General features: G+C 48.7%; 1 protein-coding gene across 1 annotated transcript in view; it reads right to left on the reverse strand.

The window, feature by feature from the left end:
* LOC120041041 (SH3 domain-binding protein 5-like) overlaps nt 1–12300 on the reverse strand; it is a 45667-nt gene that overhangs the window by 10152 nt on the left and 23215 nt on the right. The gene's annotated exons all lie outside the window — the stretch shown is intronic.

Below are 12300 nucleotides of genomic sequence, written 5' to 3' on the forward strand. Positions count from 1 at the left end.
ATACATTCTAAGTGGTGTCTCAATTGTCTTTTGGGTGCTGACCGTCTCATATTCACTGTGTCATTCACATTCAATTGTCTGCTTCAGAGGCCCTGTTTAGACCTGGTTCTAACATGTGTCCTTTGTCCTGATCTTGTTCACATTCTGATTGTGCCCATATTTGTAGACAGGTGTAGATGATTAAAAGACACCTTCTGACCGCCTCCGGAGGTAGTCAGGAACGCATTGTGTCTGGATATCTTAAAGGTGTAGACGGATCTGGACAGAGGTAGTCAGGAACGCATTGTGTCTGGATATCTGAAAGGTGTAGACGGATCTGGACAGAGGTAGTCAGGAACGCATTGTGTCTGGATATCTGAAAGGTGTAGACGGATCTGGACAGAGGTAGTCAGGAACGCATTGTGTCTGGATACATACGTCCTACGTCCAGATCCATAGCATCAACATGTGTCTTAATATAAATAAATAAATGTTATTTTTGAAAGAATATCTGTCAAATAATTTGCATACAGGGAGAGACCAGGAAATCTGGTCACAATGTGGACACAGTGAACTGATAACAGACACATTTGAATAATATCATGTGTAGGCACCAATCAGAATGTGGACAAGATCATGACACGGGACAAATGTTAGCGGCAGGTATAAACGAGGCCTGAGTCACACTGTTTCAGACACCCATATGGGTTAGATCTACACCCACTTCAAAAGTCTGGTTCATACATAACCCCTAGCAGGATGAGGGCCCTAATGAAGTGTTCATACATAACCCCCAGCAGGCTGAGGGCCCTAATGAAGTGTTCATACATAACCCCCAGCAGGCTGAGGGCCGTAATGAAGTGTTCATACATAACCCCCAGCAGGCTGAGGGCCCTAATGAAGTGTTCATACATAACCCCCAGCAGGCTGAGGGCCCTAATGAAGTGTTCATACATAACCCCTAGCAGGCTGAGGGCCCTAATGAAGTGTTCATACATAACCCCCAGCAGGCTGAGGGCCCTAATGAAGTGTTCATACATAACCCCAGCAGGCTGAGGGTCCTAATGAAGTGTTCATACATAAACCCCTAGCAGGCTGAGGGCCCTAATGAAGTGTTCATACATAAACCCCCAGCAGGCTGAGGGCCCTAATGAAGTGTTCATACATAAACCCCCAGCAGGCTGAGGGCCCTAATGAAGTGTTCATACATAACCCCCAGCAGGCTGAGGGCCCTAATGAAGTGTTCATACATAAACCCCCAGCAGCCTAAGGGCCCTAATGAAGTGTTCATACATAACCCCCAGCAGGCTGAGGGCCCTAATGAAGTGTTCATACATAACCCCTAGCAGGCTGAGGGCCCTAATGAAGTGTTCATACATAACCCCTAGCAGGCTGAGGGCCGTAATGAAGTGTTCATACATAACCCCTAGCAGGCTGAGGGCCGTAATGAAGTGTTCATACATAAACCCCCAGCAGGCTGAGGGCCCTAATGAAGTGTTCATACATAACCCCCAACAGGCTGAGGGCCCTAATGAATTGTTCATACATAAACCCCCAGCAGGCGGAGGGCCCTAATGAAGTGTTCATACATAAACCCTAGCAGGCTGAGGGCCCTAATGAAGTGTTCATACATAACCCCCAGCAGGCGGAGGGCCCTAATGAAGTGTTCATACATAAACCCCCAGCAGCCTAAGGGCCCTAATGAAGTGTTCATACATAACCCCTAGCAGGCTGAGGGCCCTAATGAAGTGTTCATACATAAACCCCCAGCAGGCGGAGGGCCCTAATGAAGTGTTCATACATAACCCCTAGCAGGCTGAGGGCCCTAATGAAGTGTTCATACATAATCCCCCAGCAGGCGGAGGGCCCTAATGAAGTGTTCATACATAAACCCCCAGCAGCCTAAGGGCCCTAATGAAGTGTTCATACATAACCCCTAGCAGGCTGAGGGCCCTAATGAAGTGTTCATACATAACCCCTAGCAGGCTGGGGCCCTAATGAAGTGTTCATACATAACCCTAGCGGCTGAGGGCCCTAATGAAGTGTTCATACATAACCCCAGCAGGCGAGGGCCCTAATGAAGTGTTCATACATAACCCCCAGCAGGCTGAGGGCCCTAATGAAGTGTTCATACATAACCCCAGCAGGCTGAGGGCCCTAATGAAGGGTTCATACATAACCCCCAGCAGGCTGAGGGCCCTAATGAAGTGTTCATACATAACCCCCGCAGGCTGAGGCCCTAATGAAGTGTTCATACATAAACCCCAGCAGGCTGAGGGCCCTAATGAAGTGTTCATACATAAACCCCAGCAGGCTGAGGGCCCTAATGAAGTGTTCATACATAACCCCTAGCAGGCTGAGGGCCCTAATGAAGTGTTCATACATAACCCCCTAGCAGGCTGAGGGCCCTAATGAAGTGTTCATACATAAACCCAGCAGGCTGAGGGCCCTAATGAAGTGTTCAACTAACCCCCAGCAGGCTGAGGCCCTAATGAAGTGTTCATACATAACCCCCAGCAGGCTGAGGGCCTAATGAAGTGTTCATACATAACCCCAGCAGGCTGAGGGCCCTAATGAAGTGTTCATACATAAACCCCCAGCAGGCTGAGGGCCCTAATGAAGTGTTCATACATAACCCCCAGCAGGCTGAGGGCCCTAATGAAGTGTTCATACATAACCCCTAGCAGGCTGAGGGCCCTAATGAAGTGTTCATCATAACCCTAGCAGGCTGAGGGCCCTAATGAAGTGTTCATACATAACCCCAGCAGGCTGAGGGCCCTAATGAAGTGTTCATTACATAACCCCCAGCAGGCGGAGGGCCCTAATGAAGTGTTCATACATAACCCCCAGCAGGCTGAGGGCCCTAATGAAGTGTTCATACATAACCCCAGCAGGCTGAGGGCCCTAATGAAGTGTTCATACATAAACCCCAGCAGGCTGAGGGCCCTAATGAAGTGTTCATACATAACCCCCAGCAGGCTGAGGGCCCTAATGAAGTGTTTCATACATAACCCCTAGCAGGCTGAGGGCCCTAATGAAGTTCAACATAACCCCCAGCAGGCTGGGGCCCTAATGAAGTGTTCATACATAACCCCTAGCAGGCTGAGGGCCCTAATGAAGTGTTCATACATAACCCCAGCAGGCTGAGGGCCCTAATGAAGTGTTCATACATAACCCCTAGCAGGCTGAGGGCCCTAATGAAGTGTTCATACATAACCCCTAGCAGGCTGAGGGCCTAATGAAGTGTTCATACATAACCCTAGCAGGCTGAGGGCCCTAATGAAGTGTTCATACAAACCCCCCAGCGGCTGAGGGCCCTAATGAAGTGTTCATACATAAACCCCCAGCAGGCTGAGGGCCCTAATGAAGTGTTCATACATAACCCCCAGCAGGCTGAGGGCCCTAATGAAGTGTTCATACATAACCCCAGCAGGCTGAGGGCCCTAATGAAGTGTTCATACATAACCCCCAGCAGGCTGAGGGCCCTAATGAAGTGTTCATACATAACCCCCAGCAGGCTGAGGGCCCTAATGAAGTGTTCATACATAAACCCCCAGCAGGCTGAGGGCCCTAATGAAGTGTTCATACATAACCCCCAGCAGGCTGAGGGCCCTAATGAAGTGTTCATACATAACCCCCAGCAGGCTGAGGGCCCTAATGAAGTGTTCATACATAACCCCCAGCAGGCTGAGGGCCCTAATGAAGTGTTCATACATAAACCCCAGCAGCTAAGGGCCCTAATGAAGTGTTCATACATAACCCCCAGCAGGCTGAGGGCCCTAATGAAGTGTTCTACATAACCCCTAGCAGGCTGAGGGCCCTAATGAAGTGTTCAACATACCCCCAGCAGGCTGAGGGCCCTAATGAAGTGTTCATACATAAACCCCAGCAGCTAGGGCCCTAATGAAGTGTTCATACATAACCCCCAGCAGGCTGAGGGCCCTAAGAAGTGTTCATACATAACCCAGCGCTGAGGGCCCTAATGAAGGTTATACATAACCCCAGCAGGCTGAGGGCCCTAATGAAGTGTTCATACATAAACCCCAGCAGGCGGAGGGCCCTAATGAAGTGTTCATACATAAACCCCAGCAGGCTGAGGGCCCTAATGAAGTGTTCATACATAAACCCCAGCAGGCTGAGGGCCCTAATGAAGTGTTCATACATAACCCCTAGCAGGCTGAGGGCCTAATGAAGTGTTCATACATAACCCCCAGCAGGTGAGGGCCCTAATGAAGTGTTCATACATAACCGCCAGCAGGCTGAGGGCCCTAACCTGCTGAGGTTATGTATGATACCATTCATTAGGGCTGAGCCTGCTAGGGGGATAAGTTGTAAACCCCTATCATTAGGGCCCTAGCCAATGCTGGAGTTTAGTACATAAACTCGCGATGTAGGGCCCTCAGCCTGCTGGGGTTTATGTTGAACCTTCATAGTGCCCTCCGCCTGCTGGGGTTTATTGTATGAACACTTCATTAGGGCCCTCAGCCTGCTTGGGGTTATGTATGAACACTTCATTAGGGCCCTAGCCTGCTGGCGGTTATGTTGAACACTTCATAGGGCCTCAGCCTGACTGGGGGTTATCGTATGAACACTCATTAGGGCCCTTAAGGCTTGCTGGGGGTTTAGTATGCACACTTCATTAGGGCCCTCAGCCTGCTGGGGGTTGTATGAAAACACTTCATTAGGGCCCTCAGCCGCTAGGGGTTATGTATGAACACTTCATTAGGGCCTCAGCCTGCTGGGGGTTATTTATGAAAAACTTCATTAGGGCCCTTAGGCTGAGGGGTTTATGTATGAACACTTCATTTGATACCTTCCTTTTCTCTCTCCTTCTCTCTCCCTGATTCCTCCTCTTCTCTCTCCTCTCTCCCTGATACCTTCCTCTTCTCTCTCCTCTCTCCCTGATTTCTCCTCTTCTCTCTCTCTCTCTCCTCTCTCCCTGATTTTTCCTCTTCTCTCTCCTCTCTCCCTGATTTCTCCTCTTCTCTCTCTCTCTCTTCTCTCTCCCTGATTTCTCCTCTTCTCTCTTCTCTCTCCCTGATTCCTCCTCTTCTCTCTCTCTCTCTCTTCTCTCTCCCTGATTCCTCCTCTTCTCTCTCTCTCTCTTCTCTCTCCCTGATTTCTCCTCTCTCTCTCTCTTCTCTCTCCCTGATTTCTCCTCTTCTCTCTCTTCTCTCTCCCTGATTTCTCCTCTTCTCTCTCTCTCTCTCCTCTCTCCCTGATTTTTCCTCTTCTCTCTCCTCTCTCCCTGATTTCTCCTCTTCTCTCTCTCTCTCTTCTCTCTCCCTGATTTCTCCTCTTCTCTCTTCTCTCTCCCTGATTCCTCCTCTTCTCTCTCTCTCTCTCTTCTCTCTCCCTGATTCCTCCTCTTCTCTCTCTCTCTCTTCTCTCTCCCTGATTTCTCCTCTCTCTCTCTCTTCTCTCTCCCTGATTTCTCCTCTTCTCTCTCTTCTCTCTCCCTGATTTCTCCTCTTCGCTCTCTTCTCTCTCCCTGATTTCTCCTCTTCTCTCTCCTCTCTCCCTGATTTCTCCTCTTCTCTCTCTCTCTCTTCTCTCTCCCTGATTTCTCCTCTTCTCTCTCTTCTCTCTCCCTGATTTCTCCTCTTCTCTCTCTTCTCTCTCCCTGATTTCTACTCTTCTCTCTCCTCTCTCCCTGATTTCTCCTCTTCTCTCTCTTCTCTCTCCCTGATTTCTCCTCTTCTCTCTCTTCTCTCTCCCTGATTTCTCCTATTCTCTCTCCTCTCTCCCTGATTTCTCCTCTTCTCTTCTCTCTCTCTCTTCTCTCTCCCTGATTTCTCCTCTCTCTCTCTCTCTTCTCTCTCCCTGATTTCTCCTCTCTCTCTCTTCTCTCTCCCTGATTCCTCCTCTCTCTCATGTGTGTGTGTAGTACAGCAAAAGCAAAACATTCTTTCTCTGAACCACTGACCAAATGTTACCTCCATCTAAAATGGACACACACACACACACACATACACACACACACACACGTATCTCCCAGCACAGGCACAGCAAGGCGCCAGGAATTCCCGTCTCTCTTGCTCATACCGCAGGAAGTGTTTTTGTGTGTGTGTGTGTGTGTGTGTGTGTGTGTGTGTGTGTGTGTGTGTGTGTGTGTGTGTGTGTGTGTGTGTGTGTGTGTGTGTGTACACTACCCCCGTACTATGTGAAGTAGAGTAGATTAGAGTAGAGTAGAGTAGAGTAGAGTAGAGTAGAGTAGAGTAGAGTAGATTAGAGTAGAGTAGAGTAGAGTAGAGTAGAGTAGAGTAGAGTAGAGTAGGGTAGAGTAGGGTAGAGAAGGGTAGGGTAGAGTAGGGTAGAGTAGGGTAGAGTAGGGTAGAGTAGAGTAGGGTAGAGTAGGGTAGAGTAGGGTAGAGTAGAGTAGGGTAGGCTAGGGTAGAGTAGGGTAGAGCAGGGTAGAGTAGGGTAGGCTAGATTAGAGTAGGGTAGAGTAGGGTAGAGTAGGGTAGAGTAGGGTAGAGTAGAGTAGTGTAGGGTAGGGTAGAGTAGGGTAGAGTAGAGTAGGGTATAGTAGAGTAGGGTAGAGTAGAGTAGGGTAGGGTATAGTAGGGTAGAGTAGGGTATAGTAGAGTAGGGTAGGGTATAGTAGAGTAGGGTATAGTAGAGTAGGGTATAGTAGAGTAGGGTAGAGTAGGGCATAGTAGAGTAGGGTAGAGTAGGGTATAGTAGAGTAGGGTAGAGTAGGGTATAGTAGAGTAGGGTAGAGTAGGGTATAGTAGAGTAGGGTAGAGTAGGGTATAGTAGAGTAGGGTAGAGTAGAGTAGAGTAGGGTAGGGTAGGGTAGAGTAGAACTGAGTAGGGTAGGGTAGAGTAGGGTAGGGTAGGGTAGAGTAGGGTAGAGCAGAGTAGGGTAGAGTAGGGTATAGTAGAGTAGGGTAGAGTAGAGTAGGGTAGGGTAGAGTAGAGTAGGGTAGGGTAGAGTAGGGTAGAGTAAGGTAGAGTAGGGTAGAGAAGGGTAGGGTAGAGTAGGGTAGAGTAGGGTAGAGTAGAGTAGGGTAGAGTAGGGTAGAGCAGGGTATAGTAGAGTAGGGTAGAGTAGGGTAGGGTAGAGTAGGGTAGAGTAGGGTAGAGTAGGGTAGAGCAGGGTATAGTATAGTAGGGTAGAGTAGGGTAGAGAAGGGTAGGGTAGAGTAGGGTAGAGTAGGGTAGAGTAAGGTAGAGTAGGGTAGAGAAGGGTAGGGTAGAGTAGGGTAGAGTAGGGTAGGGTAGAGTAGGGTAGAGTAGGGTAGAGTAGGGTAGGGTAGAGTAGGGTAGAGCAGGGTATAGTAGAGTAGGGTAGAGTAGGGTAGGGTAGAGTAGGGTAGAGTAGAGTAGGGTAGAGTAGGGTAGAGTAGAGTAGTGTAGGGTAGAGTAGAGTAGGGTATAGTAGAGTAGGGTAGAGTAGAGTAGGGTAGAGTAGGGTATAGTAGAGTAGGGTATAGTAGAGTAGGGTAGAGTAGAGTAGAGTAGGGTATAGTAGAGTAGGGTATAGTAGAGTAGGGTAGAGTAGGGCATAGTAGAGTAGGGTAGAGTAGGGTATAGTAGAGTAGGGTAGAGTAGGGTATAGTAGAGTAGGGTAGAGTAGGGTATAGTAGAGTAGGGTAGAGTAGAGTAGAGTAGGGTAGGGTAGGGTAGAGTAGGGTAGGGTAGAGTAGAGTAGGGTAGGGTAGAGTAGGGTAGAGCAGAGTAGGGTAGAGTAGGGTAGAGTAGGGTAGGGTAGAGTAGAGTAGGGTAGGGTAGAGTAGAGTAGAGTAGAGTAGGGTAGAGTAGAGTAGGGTAGGGTAGAGTAGGGTAGGGTAGAGTAGGGTAGAGTAGAGTAGAGTAGAGTAGAGTAGAGTAGGGTATATTTACTCTTCATTTTATTGTTTATTTCACTTTTGTTAATTATCTACTTCACTTGCTTTGGCAATGTAAACATATGGTTCCCATGTCAATAAAGCCCCTTAAATGTAATTTAAACTGAATTGAGAAGGAGAGACAGATAAACAGCTTCCTGATAAGAGCTACGGTCCCAAACCTCCCTCTCCTCTCCTCTTAGTCTCCGCATTGGAATGTCAGTGGAGAGACAAGAGGGGGAGAGAGCGAGGGAGTGAGGGTCAGAGGGAGAGGAGGAGGGAGGGCGGGTGTGAGGGCCGGCGGGAGGGAGAGAGGGAGGGAGTGAGTGAGGGTCAGAGGAGGTGAGGGAGAGAGGGAGGGTGGGTGGGCGGGCGGGCAAGCAGTCAGGGAGAGAAGGAGGGAGGGCGAGTGTGAGGGAGGGGGGGAGGGAGGGAGGGAGAGAGGATAAGTAGTAGATGAATAGCTCTTGGATCAGGCTCCTCTAGAAATTAGGTCACATATGGAAAATGTAAAATTCAGACATGAATCATAAGTAAACAATAGAAGGGTTAGCTAGATAGGACTGCTAGCTAGATATGACTGCTAGCTAGATAGAGCTGCTAGCTAGATAGGGGCTGCTAGCTAGATAGGGGCTGCTAGCTAGATAGGGGCTGCTAGCTAGATAGGACTGTTAGCTAGGTAGGACTGCTAGCTAGATAGGACTGCTAGCTAGGTAGGACTGCTAGCTAGATAGGGGCTGCTAGCTAGATAGGGACTGCTAGCTAGATAGGGACTGTTAGCTAGATAGGGGCTGCTAGCTAGATAGGACTGCTAGCTAGGTAGGACTGCTAGCTAGATAGGGGCTGCTAGCTAGATAGGGGCTGCTAGCTAGATAGGGGCTGCTAGCTAGATAGGACTGCTAGCTAGATAGGGGCTGCTAGCTAGATAGGGGCTGCTAGCTAGATAGGGGCTGCTAGCTAGATAGGGCTGCTAGCTAGATAGGACTGCTAGCTAGATAGGACTGCTATCTAGATAGGGGCTGCTAGCTAGATAGGACTGCTATCTAGATAGGACTGCTATCTAGATAGGGGCTGCTAGCTAAATAGGGCTGCTAGCTAGATAGAGCTGCTAGCTAGTGTTAGGATTTATGTTTATCCCGTTTAGGTTGGATGTTTCCGAACAGGATGGGTATGTTCATTCCATCCTTTATCAGAAACAAAAGGGGGAGAGAAGAGTGTTACATTACTACAGTGCACAATTGGACAACATTGAATGTGGCCAAACTGATTGTGCAAGACACATTGCTGCCCTGTCAAATGCAATTGGTAAAACTGCTCATATCGTTATGAGACACCCTCTGGAAATCAACACAGACCATGGAGTGACCGCCTTTATTGGCTCTAAACTGTTCACCCTATCGAGCAAAAGGAAATCAAACATCACAAAAATGATCACGGCCAAACACATCACCTATGTGACAGAGGTGACCAACATGACTGATGGAATGGGGAACGGGGAACCACACATTTGTGAGGACAGGGCAGCAAAACAAGTAAAGGTCAGAATGGACCTACAGAATGTCCCATTGGAAGGAACAGCAGAGACCCTGTTTACGGACGGCTGTTGTTACAGGTCACAGACACCAGGAGAAGGTAACATAGCCTCCTATGCAGTGGTGAAGCAAGGAGGAATGGCAGGAACATACGAGGTGGTAGAAGCAAAGAAATTGGACCCATCTGAGGCCTCAGCCCAGCTGGCCGAACTCAGAGCACTAAGGAGAGCACTGGAACTGAGCAAAGGAAAAAGAGTGAACATCTACACAGACTCTGCATATGCCCACGGCATTGCACACATTGGTGGCCCACAATGGATGAGGAGGGGCTATCTGACTAGCTCGAATGAACCCATAAGGCACAAACAAGAGGTACAGAGATTAATTGAATCAATCCAACTACCGACACTAGATAGGGGCTGCTAGCTAGATAGAGCTGCTAGCTAGATAGGGGCTGCTAGCTAGATAGGGTCTGCTAGCTAGATAGTAGCTGCTAGCTAGATAGAGCTGCTAGCTAGATAGAGCTGCTAGCTAGATGGGGCTGCAGCTAGATGGGGCTGCAGCTAGATAGTAGCTGCTAGCTAGATAGTAGCTGCTAGCTAGATGGTAGCTGCTAGCTAGATAGGGGCTGCTAGCTAGATAGGGACTGCTAGCTAGATAGGGGCTGCTAGCAAGATAGGGGCTGCTAGCTAGATAGGGCTGCTAGCTAGATAGGACTGCTAGCTAGATAGAGCTGCTAGCTAGATAGGGGCTGCTAGCTAGATAGTAGCTGCTAGCTAGATAGTGGCTGCTAGCTAGATAGGGGATGCTAGCTAGATAGGGGCTGCTAGCTAGATATGGCTGCTAACTAGATATGGGCTGCTAGCTAGATAGAGCTGCTAGCTATATAGGGGCTGCTAGCTAGATAGAGCTGCTAGCTAGATAGTAGCTGCAGCTAGATAGGGGCTGCTAGCTAGATAGAGCTGCTAGCTAGATAGTAGCTGCAGCTAGATAGAGCTGCTAGCTAGATCGTAGCTGCAGCTAGATAGAGCTGCTAGCTAGATAGTAGCTGCAGCTAGATAGAGCTGCTAGCTAGATAGTAGCTGCAGCTAGATAGAGCTGTTAGCTAGATAGTAGCTGCAGCTAGATAGTAGCTGCAGCTAGATAGAGCTGCTAGCTAGATAGTAGCTGCAGCTAGATAGAGCTGCTAGCTAGATAGTAGCTGCAGCTAGATAGGGGCTGCTAGCTAGATAGAGCTGCTAGCTAGATAGTAGCTGCAGCTAGATAGAGCTGCTAGCTAGATAGTTAGATAGGGGCTGCTAGATAGGGGCTGCTAGCTAGATAGGGGCTGCTAGCTAGATAGGGACTGCTAGCTAGATAGGGGCTGCTAGCAAGATAGGGGCTGCTAGCTAGATATGGCTGCTAGCTAGATAGGACTGCTAGCTAGATAGGACTGCTAGCTAGATAGGGGCTGCTAGCTAGATAGTAGCTGCTAGCTAGATAGTGGCTGCTAGCTAGATAGGGGCTGCTAGCTAGATAGGGGCTGCTAGCTAGATATGGCTGCTAGCTAGATATGGGCTGCTAGCTAGATAGAGCTGCTAGCTATATAGGGGCTGCTAGCTAGATAGAGCTGCTAGCTAGATAGTAGCTGCAGCTAGATAGGGGCTGCTAGCTAGATAGAGCTGCTAGCTAGATAGAGCTGCTAGCTAGATAGTAGCTGCAGCTAGATAGAGCTGCTAGCTAGATCATAGCTGCAGCTAGATAGAGCTGCTAGCTAGATAGTAGCTGCAGCTAGATAGAGCTGCTAGCTAGATAGTAGCTGCAGCTAGATAGAGCTGCTAGCTAGATAGTAGCTGCAGCTAGATAGGGGCTGCTAGCTAGATAGAGCTGCTAGCTAGATAGTAGCTGCAGCTAGATAGAGCTGCTAGCTAGATAGTAGCTGCAGCTAGATAGAGCTGCAGCTAGATAGAGCTGCTAGCTAGATAGTAGCTGCAGCTAGATAGGGGCTGCTAGCTAGATAGTAGCTGCAGCTAGATAGGACTGGGCTCACTGGGGAAAAGTGCCTACATGTGGGTGTTTGTAAACTTGTTAAAACCTTGCGTTCAGATTGAGTTTGTGTCCCATCATATCTGAAACCTCTCAGTAATCCTGCCACTCACGTGTTGAAGTTGGCATCTACATACCCCCTCTATACTGTAGACTGGCCAGCTATGTAGACACAGTGGACCTAGGACACTCAGTCTCTGTCCGTTTGTACCCTTCCCCATCAAAGCGTAAACAGGTCAGCTCATTTTTTTTGTTGGCAGACACACACTCTAGTCATTTGTTGAATGACTGAAACGATGCTCTCTCATAGGCTGTTGCCAGGGTTGATGGACCAAGCCCCCTAGGGTGTCTGTGAATAGCTGCTAGGAGCCAATCAGAGCAGCTGTAGGAGGTGGGCAGGGGCAGGGGGTGGCAGAGGACAGCCAATCAGAGTAGCTGTAGGAGGTGGGCAGGGGCAGGGGATGGCAGAGGAAACACGCCGGATTAGAGAGGTTAAATAAAGGAGGGATTAAACACCTGACACTCATCTCTCTATCTACCCTACTCACAAGCAGCTGACAGAAAGGGGCAGAGGGACTGTGTTGGTGTGACAGAGTTATAAATAGATGCATGATGAAATACAAATCCTAGAGTCAACTATTAAGGACTACCAGAACCCACTGCATTCTCCAATTACATTGAATGAACTACAGGACAAAATAAAAACCCTCCAACCCAAAAAGGCCTGTGGTGTTGATGGTATCCTACATGAAATGATCAAATATACAGACCATAAAATCCAATGTAAACTCTTTAACATCATCCTCAGCTCTGGTATCTTCCCCAAGCAGGGATTTAACACCTGAGACACTCATCTCTCTATCTACACTATTCACAACCAGCTGACAGAAGAACTGTGTGTGTGTGTGTGTGTGTGTGTGTGTGTGTGTGTG

Source organism: Salvelinus namaycush, unplaced genomic scaffold (genome assembly GCF_016432855.1).
Source record: "Salvelinus namaycush isolate Seneca unplaced genomic scaffold, SaNama_1.0 Scaffold40, whole genome shotgun sequence".
Lineage (NCBI taxonomy): Eukaryota > Metazoa > Chordata > Actinopteri > Salmoniformes > Salmonidae > Salvelinus > Salvelinus namaycush.